The sequence below is a fragment of the Pituophis catenifer genome, unplaced genomic scaffold, assembly GCF_029215685.1.
Source record: "Pituophis catenifer annectens isolate HBS135680 unplaced genomic scaffold, rPitCat1.0.hap2 SCAF_1, whole genome shotgun sequence".
Lineage (NCBI taxonomy): Eukaryota > Metazoa > Chordata > Lepidosauria > Squamata > Colubridae > Pituophis > Pituophis catenifer.
This window is the reverse complement of record NW_027256881.1, coordinates 19,767,932-19,782,891: the sequence shown is the minus strand read 5'-3', so window position 1 is coordinate 19,782,891 and position 14,960 is coordinate 19,767,932.

Here is a 14,960-nt window from a genome sequence, read left to right as displayed (position 1 = left end):
GACAGAAGAAAATCATCTGGGTGTATTCAAGATGAAATGGCGCAATGCAATGTGAAGTTGAGTGCAAGGACTGTTTGGCGCAGACTGCAGGAATTTGGCCTAAAATCTAGAATTCCACGAAAAAAGCCACTTTTATCTCTCAAACAAATGTTGAAAAGCATTACATTTTTGATTAAATTGTCTTTACATTGATATATAATTTTATGGTACTACACCAAAAAAAAAGTGGTGTTATTAGCCATCAAACCTCAAAAATACACTTTTCCCAAAAGGTTTCCACAATTTTGGCCACTACTGTACATAGGCCACTAGGGGGAGCTGTGTTTCTTTAAAGATCTCAATGTAGAATAGAATAGAAGAGGAGAGAAGAAGAGAAGATGGAATGGAATGGAATAATGGAATAGAATAGAATAGAATAGAATAGAATAGAATAGAATAGAATAGAATAGAATAGAATAGAATAGAATAGAATAGAATAGGCCAAGTGTGACCAGACACACAAGGACACACAAAGGTGTGTGTGTGTGGGAGAGAGAGATGTTTTAGAATAAAATGGAAGGTAGTCCTCAATTTATGACCACATAATAATGTCTTTATTTTAATAGCATTGGTTAAATAGTCTTCAGATATTTTGTGATTTTGGTATTTTGCCACAGCAGCAGAATCGCCATCTGCTTTCCTGTGAGCAAAATATACATTTTATAAACTGGATACGTTCAGTCACTAAAAGGGCCTGGTTGCAGAGTTTTATCTAAAAGGTGTGTTTCTACATCAATGTTTTGAGCCTTGTTTGTTCCAGCTGGAAACCCTGGTTGCATTCTCTCACAGTTTGTCTATTCCAGCATCCTATTTTTCACTGTTGGCTTCCACATTCCTGGCTAATATCACAAAACCTCCAGAAAACCCACAAGAACAGTTCATTTCTAAGGTTTGACCCCAGAAACTAAGGTAATTTTGGCTCAGAACAAGGAGATTCTACTCATTGTGATTTGGACCAGTGTCTCTCAACCTCAGCAATGTTAAAGAGGCATGGAGCGCAGTGTGCAGGATGGGGATTCTGGGAGTTGCAGTCCAGACTTCTTAAAGCTGCATATGCTGAGAAAAACATGGATCTGGACTAACGAGAACATATGGGCCTTATTTGACCAGATACATGAACTATCAAACAGAATAAAAATGAGGTCCCCAAAGACTTAGTCCATGTATCCCACAAGTAAGCCTGTGTAAAATGTTCTGTCATGAAATATTCCAATCCCAAAATGGGCTGTTCTTATCATTTATGGCATACTTATCATGCCTTGATTTGAGGTCGGTCACATTTGGAATGTTCAAAACAGCCTTCCAAAAACTTGGGAATTAAAACATTATTAAATTGTTATTATCAGCAACCGAGTGTCTCTTAGAAGAGATCCAGAATCCTTTGCAACTTGTATGGCTGCCAGTTGCTTCATATCATATTGTTGAGTCTGGCTTGGTCCTGACTCCCTCGGAACCGCCCAAGATGGATGTGATCTCCACATCCCCATCGCATTGCATGCTTGCTTGGTCTTCGGAACAACAACTCTCGAGAGGGCTGAACTCCTCCCTGCTCCCTTGGGGACACTGTTCTTGGTCTATTTGAAGTTTGTTACTGAACACAGCAGGAATTTGGGGTACATATTATACATATGAATATAGTACTGTAGAAGGAAGGCCAATGGGGGAAATGATCCTTTCTAAGGATTTACTGAAAGGAGGAACTTCTGGAATTGGTGGAGAAGGGTGCCCCCTTATGGCCACCAAGCAAACTGTTGCTCTCTGAGGCAATCCTTTGGAGAACGGAACCCAATTTTTTCTGTCAAACTCAGCAGCAGTTTGGGTCCAGAATGTCAGGTTGGCTTGTCACACTTACACCATCAAATGATACTCCTCCATGTGAAAGTACTAGTTTCAGTAGTAGATTACAACTAGCTTTCTCCATCAGCAGAGGGCAAGGCAGAGGTAGTTCTTGTTGAATTACAGTCCTCTCTCCTGCAATCCTTCATCATTGGCCATGCTTCCTGGAATTGTAATCAAGTGGCATCTCCAGAACCTAGAACAGTGATGGCTAACCTTTTTGCCATCGTGTGCCAAAAGCGGAGAGAGCGCGGGGGGGGTCACATGCAGGCGTGCCCACACCTATAATTCAATGTGCCCCGCCCCCGTGCATGTGACCCCCCCGCACTCCCCCGCTTTTGGCACGCGATGGCACCGTGGGCCTGGTAGGCCCGTTTTTTTGCCCTCTCCAGGCTCCAGAGGCTTTCTTGGAGCCTGGGGAGGGCGAAAATAGCCTTCCCCCGCCCCCAGGAAGCCCTCCAGAGGCCGGAAACGGCCCATTTGCTGACTTCCAGTGGGAAGCTTTTTTGAAGGGCAATGTGGCAGACACAGAGGTGTTATTCAGCCGGTTCGGACCGGTTCACCTGAACTGGTAGCGGAAATTGTGGGTGGGCCTGCCCCCTCGCCCCCACTCTATGTCATCCTATTTAGACATGTTTTTGAGGCTGGGCGCATGCGTGGAAGGCACGAGAGAGAGCAGAGCACATGTGCGGAAGGCGTGTGCGGAAGGTGTGTGCGAACCAGGCGCGCATGCGGGGAACCGGTAGTAATATAATGTGAAGCCCACCGCTGGGCAGACAGCAATGTAAATTGATTCTAAAGTGGAGCAGGTAACACCATTCCTCCATAAAGATCTGCTGGAAAAGAAAAACAAACAAACTTTCAGAAAGAGTGAAATGGGAATTGTCTGTCCTTAGAAGGAATTGGAATTTTTTTGTGAAGGGCTGTTGGAGGTGACACAGTGGCAGAACATGTGTTATCAATTATACTGCCTAATTATTATATTTCTAATCTTGTCTAACAGCCTTGGCAGATTGCAAAATTAGTACAATAGTAGCAAAGGTGAAAAATAAACATCAAAAGCAGTAAAAATGTTAATAAATAGCACAGGAAAGATATGCTCAAACAAGTGATAATCCACAATACCAGCATAGTGTTGGCACCTAAAACAAGTTTTTCAAAATGCTTGGAAGAAGAACGTAGAATAATAGAGTTGGAAGGGACTTTGGATCAGGGTGGTATTCACTTACCTTCGCTATCGGTTCGCAAATGTGAGCGTGCACAGAGCTCAAGTAGGAGACCCTATGCCATTTCAGATAAATGATTATCCAGTCTCTTTTTGAAAGCCTCCAATGATGGAGCACCCACAACTTCTGAAAACAAGTTATTCCTTACGCACGGTCACTCAAGCACTCGTCACTTCTCGTCTGGACTATTGTAACGCTCTCTACATGGGGCTCCCTTTGGGGTGCACCCGGAGGCTCAAACTGGTGCAAAATGCAGCCACGCGGGGGATTATGGGAGCGACGGGGCACTCCCACGTGATACCTCTCCTGTGCAAGCTGCATTGGCTTCCGGTGGACTTCTGGGTGCGCTTCAAGGTGTTGGTGACCACATTTAAAGCGCTCCATGGCTTAGGGACGGGGTACTTACGGGACCACCTTCTGTCACCAATTGCCTCCCACCGGCCGGTTCGCTCCCACAGAGCGGCCTCCTCAGGGTGCCGTCAGCCAGACAATGTCGGCTGGCGACCCCCAGGGGGAGAGCCTTCTCTGTGGTGGCACCTACCCTCTGGAACGATCTACCCCCAGAGATACGAGTGATTCCAGACCTCCAGACTTTTTGTCGGGCCCTAAAAACTTCCTTTTTTCAGCTAGCCGGGCTAGCCTGATTCCATGTTGGTTTTAACGTTTGATACTGATTTTTAATTGATATGTTTTAAATTATGGGCCAAATTTCATTAATTAGTTTTAATAATTATTTTAACTTTTGTGTACAAATGTTTTTATTTTGGCTGTTCACCGCCCTGAGTCCGAAAGGAGAAGGGTGGTATACAAATTTAATAAATAAATAAATAAATTCCATTGGTTGATTGCTGTCGCTGTTAGGAAATTTCTTCTTAGTTCTACATTGCTTCTCTCCTTGATTAATTTCCATCCATTGTTTCTCATCTTGTTTTTGGTGCTGCGGAAAATAGGTTAATCCTCTCATCTCAAATATTGGAACATCGATATCATGTCTTTCCTAGTCCTTCTTTTCATTAGTCTAGACATACCCAATTCCTGTAACTGTTCTTTGTATGTTTTAGCCTTTGGCACCTAATCATATTTGTTGCTCTTCTCTGCAGTCTTTCCAGACTCTCAACATCTTTTGTGGTGACCAGAACTGTGTGGGAAGTACACCCCAAAAGGACAGCACCAGAAACCTCAGGAAACAGTGCCAAGAGACTCAAGCCTTCCCCCCTTTAAGCAAACCAAGAAGCACCAGCTGAAAGGGAAACTCAGAGCAGCCCTGCTAATGGCTGTTACAAAAGTAACAGAAACACTTAAGTAGAGCCATTAAGATAAGGGGAATCAGGCTAAAAATAAACTCTCCAACAAACTCAAACTCCCTTTTTCCTGCCTCCTGACAAAATTAACCCTCAGGATAGGAAAGACAAAGGTCCTGGGACAGGATTAACCCATTAAGGCAGGAAGACAGGATCCAGGGCGATCACTTTAACTAGAGGCACACAAATAAACCCATCAAGCTGCAGGAGCTTCAAAGGGAAATTAAATATAAAAAAGCTTAGATTCACACCCACAAACTGCTTGCAAGCCAGGAATGCTTGAGCTGTGTCACTTTTTGCTTCTTGCCTTCCTACATTAAAAGAATTCCACTTTCTGGCAACTGGCTTCTGCATCCATTTCTTTTCAGCGTCTGTGGTGTGTCCCACCACAGGGAACGAACCAGGGAAATTTCTTTTAATAATTGGATGCAGTATTCTAAGTGTGGTCTTACTAAGTCTTTGAAAAGTGGTACTAGAACTTCACATGATCTTGATTCTCTATTAATGCAGCCTAGGAGGTTGACAGGGATTGGATACAGTCCTCCCTGGACAAAGAAACCTTGGCAACTGCAGTTCACGTTACTGTTGCCACACACTCCATGTGAAGCTGCCTTTGAAGGCACTTCATGAACTACAGTTGGCAGAGGACATAGCAGCCAGGCAAATGCAAACCCTGATGCCACAGCATAACATCAATAATAATGTTATCACACTGGTTTCCAAGAGGCTTCTGAATACAATTCAAAATATCCTCACTACACACACAGCTCTGGGTTATTTTAGGGATCACCTTCTCCATATTGTGAAATTCTATAGACAAGCTATGCTCAGGATCCTGCTCTATTGAGAAATGAAATGGGCAAGAGCCTGAAAGCAGCCCTTCTCTGTGGTGGCCCCTTCCCTCTGAAGCAATGTTTCTCTACTTTGGTAACTTTAAGAAATGCGAACTTCATCCCCCAGAATTCCCCAGCCAGCATGGCGGTACACCAGCTGCTTCCCTGTTAGACTTTGGTAAAGACCTTTTTTTAAAAAAGGGACTTCAATGGCTGAGTTTTGTGATGGCAACAGCTGCTAGAGTTGCTATGATTTTATCTGATTTTATTGGGAAATAGTTTTATGGATGTGTCAATGTTAATTTGATTTTAGAATTGTTATGTGAAGCTGTGAGTCACCTGGAGTCTCAGGGCACAGTGGTATATAAATAATTGTAATAAATAAAATACTAGTACTATATACACTGACCACACCTTGAGTATTAATTCTGAGCATCACATTTTAAGAAACACGCACTGCACAACAGTCATCTCGCACACATGTGCAAACATGCACACATGTGGAGAGCTCTGAGGGTCAGCTGGGTCCCCTGAATTACGCACATGAGCACCAGAGGCCTGAACACCAGCTGGGGTACGTGCGCATGCGCAGTTTCACATGAGCTTGGTGACGGTTCACGTGCCCGGAAAAACAGCTCTGCGTGCCACTTCCGGCACACGTGCCATAGGTTCGCCAACATGGGCATAGAGTCAGGGCAGGTAGGCAGGCCCACCCATGATTTCCGCTACCAGTTCGGGCGAACTGGTCTGAACCAGCTGAATACCACCTCTGATGTAAAGTCAGGGCAGAGGTTGGCAATGGGGACAGCGAAGTTTATACAAGTGTAATTTTCTGCTGGTTCAAGTATGGGTGGAATAACCCATGAGCCAAGAGTTGATGGGTCCTCCTTCCTGTATTGTGATTTGATAACTTCTATGCTTGTGAACAAGATATGAATCTAGGTCTCCCAGCTCACAGTCCAATATCGTAACCATCCTATCACATTGACTGTGCAACAGAATAAGAGATGGAAGGGATCTTGGAGGCCTTTTAGTCCAAACCGCCTGGTCACTTTAGCAATGGCAGTTCCAGTTGCTGTCATTAGATGAGGACCTTCTGCTTCTCCTGCCCTGCTGCACTTGCCTCTGCTTCAAGCCCGCCCGCCCTCCCCATGTGCCAATCTTTGAGAATTAATTTGGACTCCTCCACTATTTCCCAAATTCATGGAAAGCTTGGACTGAGCGTTTCAACCTATTGTGAATTATTTTTTATTTCAGTCTTTCAATATGTACCAAAGTGAGTACCTATAAACATGTTCGAATCCTTTTTTTGTCTTTAAATGCTTAAAAAAGCAAGAAAAACAAGCACATTTTTCAATATACTTCAAGCCTACAAAGCCATGTGATAAATGCAAGATTTAGAATGGAAAACAAATTTCGTGAGAATTCATAACCCTAGGCAGAAGTCAAGAACAGATGCATCAATTGACTGAAATTCCTGCATGTTGCTCTTACAGATACTGTAAGTGAGAATCTATTTACAAAGTACATTCAGAAAATATGCAAAAGCAAAGTGAATGGATCAAGAGGTTGGAGAAGACCAAGAAGGTTGTGGCTGGAATGGATACGCTCAGAGAGAAAGTTTAAGAACAAAACACAATGTATGAAGCTATATAGAGGTACGATGAAAAGCAATGCATGAAACTATATAGAGATACGGTGTGCTGGTGAACAATTTGGTACAAACTAGAGTCAGCTATCATAGCACAGGTTTTAATTTCTTTGGCTTATTCTTATTCCCTTACTATGGGTTGCACAATGCACAACTTACACTGAGAGGAAATAACATAATGGAACAGGAAACAGGACGAAAGCAAAATTGTCTGCCAGGTCTGAAGAGGCATTGCTACAAGCTAATAATGCTCTTCTCCAAAATCTGATATAAGAATCGGAAAAGATGCTTTGGGGCACTAAAATCAACCCCCAAATGCATCACACTGTGCACATTGCTAAAATCACCTACTACCCCATCTCACTCTGACCCCACGAAAAAAATGCACAACCCTCTTAAGTAAGATCTCCTCCAGCAATGTTTAGTGAATGCCAGCTAGGTCAGCAATTCCTGCCTTGAGAGAACAGCTGAATGAGAGGTCATCATGAGTGGCCTTGCTGTTTCCTTTTTGTCTTCTTCAGTCTGGTCTCTGGCCATCTGGGCAGCCTGCTTGTAGCTGGCTTCCAGGGCCTGAACAATGCAGGACACAACCCAGATGAAGCAGCAAACTGAGGTCCAAGTCATCTGAATCAGGAGGTTCTCCAGATTCCAGCAGCAGCTTTTCAGAAGTGAAATCTTCTGGGTAAGCTGCTTTTCCAGGACCTGGCAAGCAAAAATAGGCAAGAACGTGTCAGGAGGGTTGGGAGGAATGGCTTGAATGGTGGAATTTTGGAAAGGGGAAAGGACCAAGGTAGGACTCTCTGAACCCCACCACCACCCCTTCATCTTAGGGCACTCCATTAGCTGGGTTCAGACAATCTTCTTTCCCTTGAATAGCTTTGAAAAGTGACTCAACACATTGATGGAGGGCAGGTAAATTGAAGCCATTATGAGCCACGGGGACACAGTGGTTAGAGTGCAGTGCTGCAGGCTACTTCTGATGACTGCCAGCTGCCTGCAATTTGGGCAGTTCAAATCTCACCAGGCTCAAGGTTGACTCAGCCTTCCAAGGTGGGTAAAATGAGGAGCCAAATTATTGGGGGCAATATGCTGACTCCCTGTAAACTGCTTAGAGAGGGCTGTAAAGCCCTGTAAAGCGGTATATAAGTCTAAGTGCCCTTTCGGAAGGACTTTTATCACTCTGTCTCTCTCACCAGCCTTCGTAGGAATGATCTCCAGCCATATTCCTTGGCTCCACTGTGAATTTGCCATGCCAACAGCAGGAGCATCATGGAAGCAAGGAGGACATTTTGTGCCCAACAGAAGAAGAAGTCTATAGTTAGCTCTAAGGAAGCCTGGATCCAGCACAGGAGATCCCACTGAATCTGCTTCAGACATAAATACCAACTCAGAATCCCCTCTTGCAGTGAGAGAAGATGCAGGTACAGAGTTCTCAGCCCCCCTCGAACTGCACCCTGTAGGTTTTTCCCCATAGTTGGAAGCGAGGATCCTGACTCAGGAAATTTGCCAGAAGGATGTGTCTTGGGCTCCATGGAGAAGCACTGCTTGACAAGAGATGGCACAGCACACAACACTCTTCAGAGATCTGTGAATGAAGACAGCCATATACCCTTTTATTCTTTTTTGCTATCCTGTTTAATCTAGTGACTAAGCATTTATTCCTTCCTCCCCTTAACACAACAATCCTGTAAAATTGCTTAAATTAAAAAAAAAAAGGCTAAATAATTTGAGGACAGCTACTAAACATGCTAAAGTGCAAGTCAAATTACACATTAACAGTGACCAAATTCACATTTGTAAACTAAATGTTATATACAGGTATATATAAATGAACCAAACAAGTTACAATAAGCCACAAAATTAATCAGGCTTAACCTGCCTTTAGTGCCCCAAAATCTTTAATTAATTTGATTGAATTACATGCATCTTCTGTGTTTGCCCAACTGAACCCCTTGAATCAGTTCAATCATTTCAGCTTGCAAGCAGCCCTCCGCAGCTGGGGGGGGCAGTCACTTTCTCTTCTAGCTCCTATTTATAAATTTTCACTAGCATATTTTCACTTGTAATCTCTGGAATTACAGCCTCTCATCCATTCCTGTCAATAAATCCAAATCTATGAACTGGACACCTATTTTAATCTCAATCACCAGCGTTCATCTCCATTTCTTTGCTGCCTTCTGTTAAGTCCCTTGTGTTGAATTTTAAGAATTCATTAAGTTTAAGTTTATTGGATTTCTATACCGCCCTTCTCCCAGGGGACTCAGGGCGATGTACAGCCATATTAAAACACATGAATTTATAAAATTTAAAACCAATTAAAACAAATATATACAATTTGGCCCTCAATTAAAACACACATACACCCACTTAAAATTCATATTAGGACAGTCCGGCTTGCTGAAACAGGAAGGTCTTTAGGGCACGGCGAAAAGTACGCAGGTCGGGGCTAAGACAAAGCTCTAGGGGCAGCTCATTCCAAAGGGCTGGTGCCCCCACAGAGAAGACTCTCCCCCTGGGTGTCGCCAGTCAGCATTGTTTGGCCAATGGCACCCTGAGGAGCCCCTCTCTATGGGAGTGTATTGGCCGGTGGGAGGTTGTTGATGGCAGAAGGCGGTCTCGTATGTATCCCAGTCCTAAACCATGGAGCGCTTTAAAGGTGGTGACCAACACCTTGAATCGCACTCGGAAGACCAACAGGAGCCAGTGCAGCTCATGCAGGACGGGTGTTACATGGGCGCGCTAAGTCGCACCCATAACCACACGTGCAGCCGCATTCTGGACCAGCTGGAGCCTCTGAGTGCTCTTCAAGGGGAGCCCCATGTAGAGAGCGTTGCAGTAGTCCAGACGGGATGTGACGAGGGCATGAGTGACCATGCGCAGAGCATCCCGGTCCAGAAAGGGATGCAACTGGTGCATCAGGGGAACCCGATAGAAAGCTCCCCTGGCCACGGCTGTCATGTGCTCTTCCAAAGACAGCCGTGCATCCAGGAGAACACCCAAGTTGCGAGCCCTCTCTGTGGGGGCCAAGATCTCACCCCCAATAGTCAGCGATGGCGCCAGCTGACTATACCGGGACGCCGGAAGCCACAGCCACTCATTCTTGGAGGGGTTGAGTTTGAGCCTATTTCTCCCCATCCAGATCCGCATGGCCTCCAGGCACCGGGACATCATATCAAGGGCATCATTGGGATGGTTCGGAGTGGAGATGTACAGCTGAGTATCGTCAGCGTACTGATGGAATCTTACTCCAAAACCAGGGATGATCTCGCCCAGCGGCTTCACATAAATGTTGAACAGAAGAGGCGAGAGGACAGACCCTTGCGGCACCCCACACACAAGGCTCATCGAGGTCGACCTCTGCCCCACTCCCAACACAAACTGCATACGGTCGGAGAGGAAGGAGAACCACCGCAACACAGTGCCCCCCACTCCTAACCCCTCCAATCGTCGCAGCATGATACCATGGTCGATGGTATCAAAAGCCACTGAGAGATCTAATAGGACCAGGACAGAGGAACAACCCCTATCCCGAGCCCTCCAGAGATCATCAACCAATGCGACCAATGCCGTTTCCATGCTGTGCCCTGGCCTGAAGCCCGACTGGAACGGGTCTAGATAATCGGCTTCATCCAGGTACTGGGGCAGTTGTCACGCTACCACACTCTCAACAACCTTCGCCACAAAGCGAAGATTGGAGACTGGGCGATAATTCACTAATGTAGCCGGGTCCAGAGAAGGCTTCTTGAGGAGAGGCCTCACCACCGCCTCTTTCAAAGAGGGGGGAAGTAACCTTCACTCAAAGAAGCATTAATAATCCCCTGGAGCCAGCATCGTGTAACCTCCCAGGAGGCCAGCACCAACCAGGGGGGACATGGATCCAACAAACATGTGGCAGCGCTAAGCCTCCCCAGAATCCTGTCCACGTCCTCGGGAGTCACAGGGTCAAACCCCTCCCAGATAACATTCTCAAGATTCCCCTCCATCACTCCATCCGGATCTATCCAATCAGAGTCCAGACCTTCCCGAATCTGAGTGACTTTGTCATGCAGGAATTGCACAAAATCCTCAGTGCCACCCTGCAAGGGGTCTTCCCTCGCTCCCAGGTGAAGGAGGGAGCGGGTCACCCTAAACAGGGCTGCTGGGCGGTTCTCTGCAGACCCGATAAGAGCGGAAAAATAGTTAAATTTCGCTACTTTTATCACCACTAGGTAGATCTTAATATGAGACCTCACCAGTGTTCAGTCAGATTCGGAGCGACTGGCCCTCCAATCACTCTCCAGGAGTCTTTTCCGGCACTTCATCTCTCTCAGCTCCTCGGAGAACCAGGGAGCCAATTGAGATCGGCACTGGGTCAGAGGCCGCAAACGCACGACATGATCCAAAGCTCCGGCGGCCACCCTATCCCAGGCGGCCACCAGCTCTTCAGTCGTGCCGTGAGCCAGAGTCTCAGGGAATGGCCCAAGCTCCGTCAGGAGCCTATCCGGGTCTATCAGGCACCTGGGACAGAACCATCTGGTCGGTTCCGTCTCCCTGAGGCAAGGTGTAGTGGTTCAAAAGTCCATGCGAAGGAGGGAGTGATCAGACCATGACAAGGGTTCGATGACTAAATCCCCTCTTTCCAGATCACTCTGCCACTGACCAGAGACAAAAATCAAGTCCAGAGTGTGTCCCCCCATGTGAGTAGGGCCTTGAACTACTTGGGTCAGGTCCAAGGCCATCATGGAAGCCAAGAGCTCTCGAGCTGCCACAGATGTTTCACCGACAGATGACAGGTTGAAATCCCCCATAACCATAAGCCTGGGGGTATCAACCGCCACCCCGGCTATCATGTCAGGCAGCTCTGACAGGGCCACTGCCATGCAGCAGGGAGCCAAGCATGTAATCAGCAGGCCCATCTGCACCCCACGACCCCACTTCACAAGGAGGGACTCACATCCGGCTATCTGAGGTACAGTGGTCTCCCTCGGACATAGACTTTCTTTAATAATAACTGCCAATCCTCCCTACTCTGGACCCTCAGCTAATGAAACGCCCAGAAACCCGGTGGGCACATTTCAGTCAGGGGCACCCCCCCTTCTGGGCCCAACCAGGTCTCTGTAATACCGACCAGATCCGCTCCCCCCCTCCTGAATAAGATCGTAAATGAGGGGGGCCTTATTTACCACAGATCTGGCGTTGCACAACATCAGCCAAAGGCCCAGGCCCTGAGAGTCTGTGCTACCTGGGGAACGAGTAAAGCCTTGGGGACTGGAGTGCGCAATTGCACGAAGATAGTGAGAGCCCATAACATGATATGGTCCCCTGCTTTCACCATATCTGCCCCTCTCACCCACAGTACAGATCATACGGCCCTCGTAAGGTCGAGCTCTAGCCCCCTCCCTGGTGTCCAACCCTGCATCCCTAATGCTGCTGCCCTCTGCCGGACCCCTTGTGGGTTTTCCCCCACTCCCACTCTGGTCATCCCTGAACCCCTTATAATTTTAGTTAACAATGCATTTAAAAAAAACCCTTAATCCCCTCTTTGACGCATGCCATCTCTCGGGGTTCTAAAACCCGTCATCAAGATAGGCCCTCGATAACGTGGAGGGCCAAACCTGCGAGGGGGGGAATCTTGCAGCGCAAGAAGCTTGGACCTTGGGTACATCCAAAACTCTGCGATGATGGTTCAAATAAGGCCGAGGAGTCCACAATGATAGTCCCAAAAACGTCCACGGTAGTCCTCGCGTTCCGTCCAACTGGGGCAAGCATCCAAACCACCCTCTCACGGTGGTTGGCCATGCTGGTCATGGAAAAGCCAGAGCATCAAAAACCACCCTCTCACAGTGGTTTAGCCACACTGGCCCTGTAAAAGCTGGAACATCCCACCAGTGGTGTAAATGCAGTATAGAACCTGCTCTGTCAGTCCCCCCGTAAACTGCCTTTTTTCCATACAGCCAGCGAGCAGGATGAAAAACAAAGCCAGGTCCCAAAACTCCAGAATAAGAACAGATTCCTCAGTCATCTTGCTTCCCTCCCTCCCCCACCCATTCATCATTTTTCTTTTGGAACAATTTCTTCTCAGGTAGGAAGTGGGAGGGCCCTTGAAGCAGTTTCCCTTTCATTCTCTGCACTTGGAGAAGAGCAGAATCAGATTTCCCTATCTACCGGTAGTAGAGACCTACAGTTTCAAGGTCCTGAGAATTTTCAAAGAGGCAATGACTTGTCCACAACTTCTTCCCTTTTGCTCCACTCTCAAGCAGCTGTTAAGCAGGTTCCAGTTGAATACCTTGGCTTTCAGCTTTGTGACATGACAGTGATGTCATGGCAGAGGCTACTCAGTGTGAAATCCTGAAGACTGACCCCACTGTGACCATACCCCAGGGCTGGCTTTACATGATGTGCTATACCTTATACCGAGGTTAATACACCACAGGCACTATGTTCACTTTGCAAAATGGAAGTTATATTACTGTTTCACACAATATGCTACTACAATGGCTGAGACTGCATAGTATCCTGAACCACAAACTTTCAACCCCCAGGGTTGCCTCATGACAAATTTGTCATGATGGAGAACTTTCTTCTATGTAGTCATCAGGATCAAATCCATCTTGAACACAAGGAAACATATTATGCTTAAGAAGGTTCAGTTAAATACAGCAACAGAGAAAGGGAGGGGAGCATCAGAAAGATTACTCAGGTCTCTTTGGAAAAGCTAGACGTTGATAAAAATTTGTCATGATGGAGAACATTTTTCTATGCAATCCTCAGGATCAAATCCATCTTGATAGCCTTTTATTATCATGCTATGCACTCAGCTGATCAAGGACCAAAATAAATTCTGGCCACACACTTAACAAAGGCAAAGAAACTGATATATGTAACAAGGACTATCAGATTAGAAACTCAACCCTATGAAGACAAGCTCAGGAACCAAAAACATCATGACAGATTTGAACAATGAGCTCTATCCAACATAATAGAATAGAATAGAATAGAATAGAATAGAATTCTTTATTGGCCAAGCTTGATTGGACACACAAGGATTTTGTCTTAGATGCATATGCTCTCGGTGTACATAAAAAGACAAGATACATTAATCAATAATCATAAGCTACAACACTTAATGACAGTCATAGGGTACAAATTAGCAATCAAATCATATTAGGAAACAATCCATATAGATCGTAAGGATACAAGCAACAAAGTTACAGCCATGCAGTCATAAGTGGGAGGAGATGAGTGATAGGACTGATGAGAAGACTAATAGTAATAGTAATGCAGACTTAGTGAATAGTTTGACAGTGTTGAGGGAATTATTTGTTTAGCAGTGATGGCGTTCAGGAAAAAACTGTTCTTGTGTCTAGTTGGTGTGCAGTGCTCTATAGCGTCATTTTGAGGGTAGGAGTTGAAACAATTTATGTCCAGGATGTGAAATTAAATGAAATTTAAAGTGGGAAAAAAAGCAAGATTTTACACTTAGGCAGGAAAAACCAAAGGTACAAGTACAGATTAAGCAAACCTGGCTCAAAAGCAATAACTGAGAGGGACTTTGGAGTCCTAGTGGACAATCACTTAAACTTAAACATGAGCCAGCAGTGTGCAGCAGCAGCCAAAAAAGCTAACACAATCCTTGGTATAAAGAGGCATATAATCAAAATTATGTGAAGTATTAGTACCGCTTTGTAAAACCTTAGTAAGGCCACACCTGGAACACTTTTGGTCACCGCAGTACAAAAAAGATGTTGAGACTTTGGAAAAATGCAAAAAAGAGCAACTAAGATGATTAAAGGCCTGGAGACTAAAACAATTGTAGGATTTGGAGTTGGCTAATCTAGAGAAAAGAAGGACTAGGTGGGACATGATAGCAGTATTCTAGTACTTGAGAGGCTGCCACAAAAAGGAAGGGGTAGTCAACTTGTTTTCCAAAGCACCAGAGAGTAGGACAAGAAACAATGGATGGAAACTAATCAAGGAGAGAAGCAACTTGGAATTAAGAAGGAACTTCCTAACAGTGGGGACAATTAACCAGTTCAACAGCTTGCCATCAGAAGTTGTGGGTGCTTCATCACTGGAGGTTTTTAAGAAGAGACCG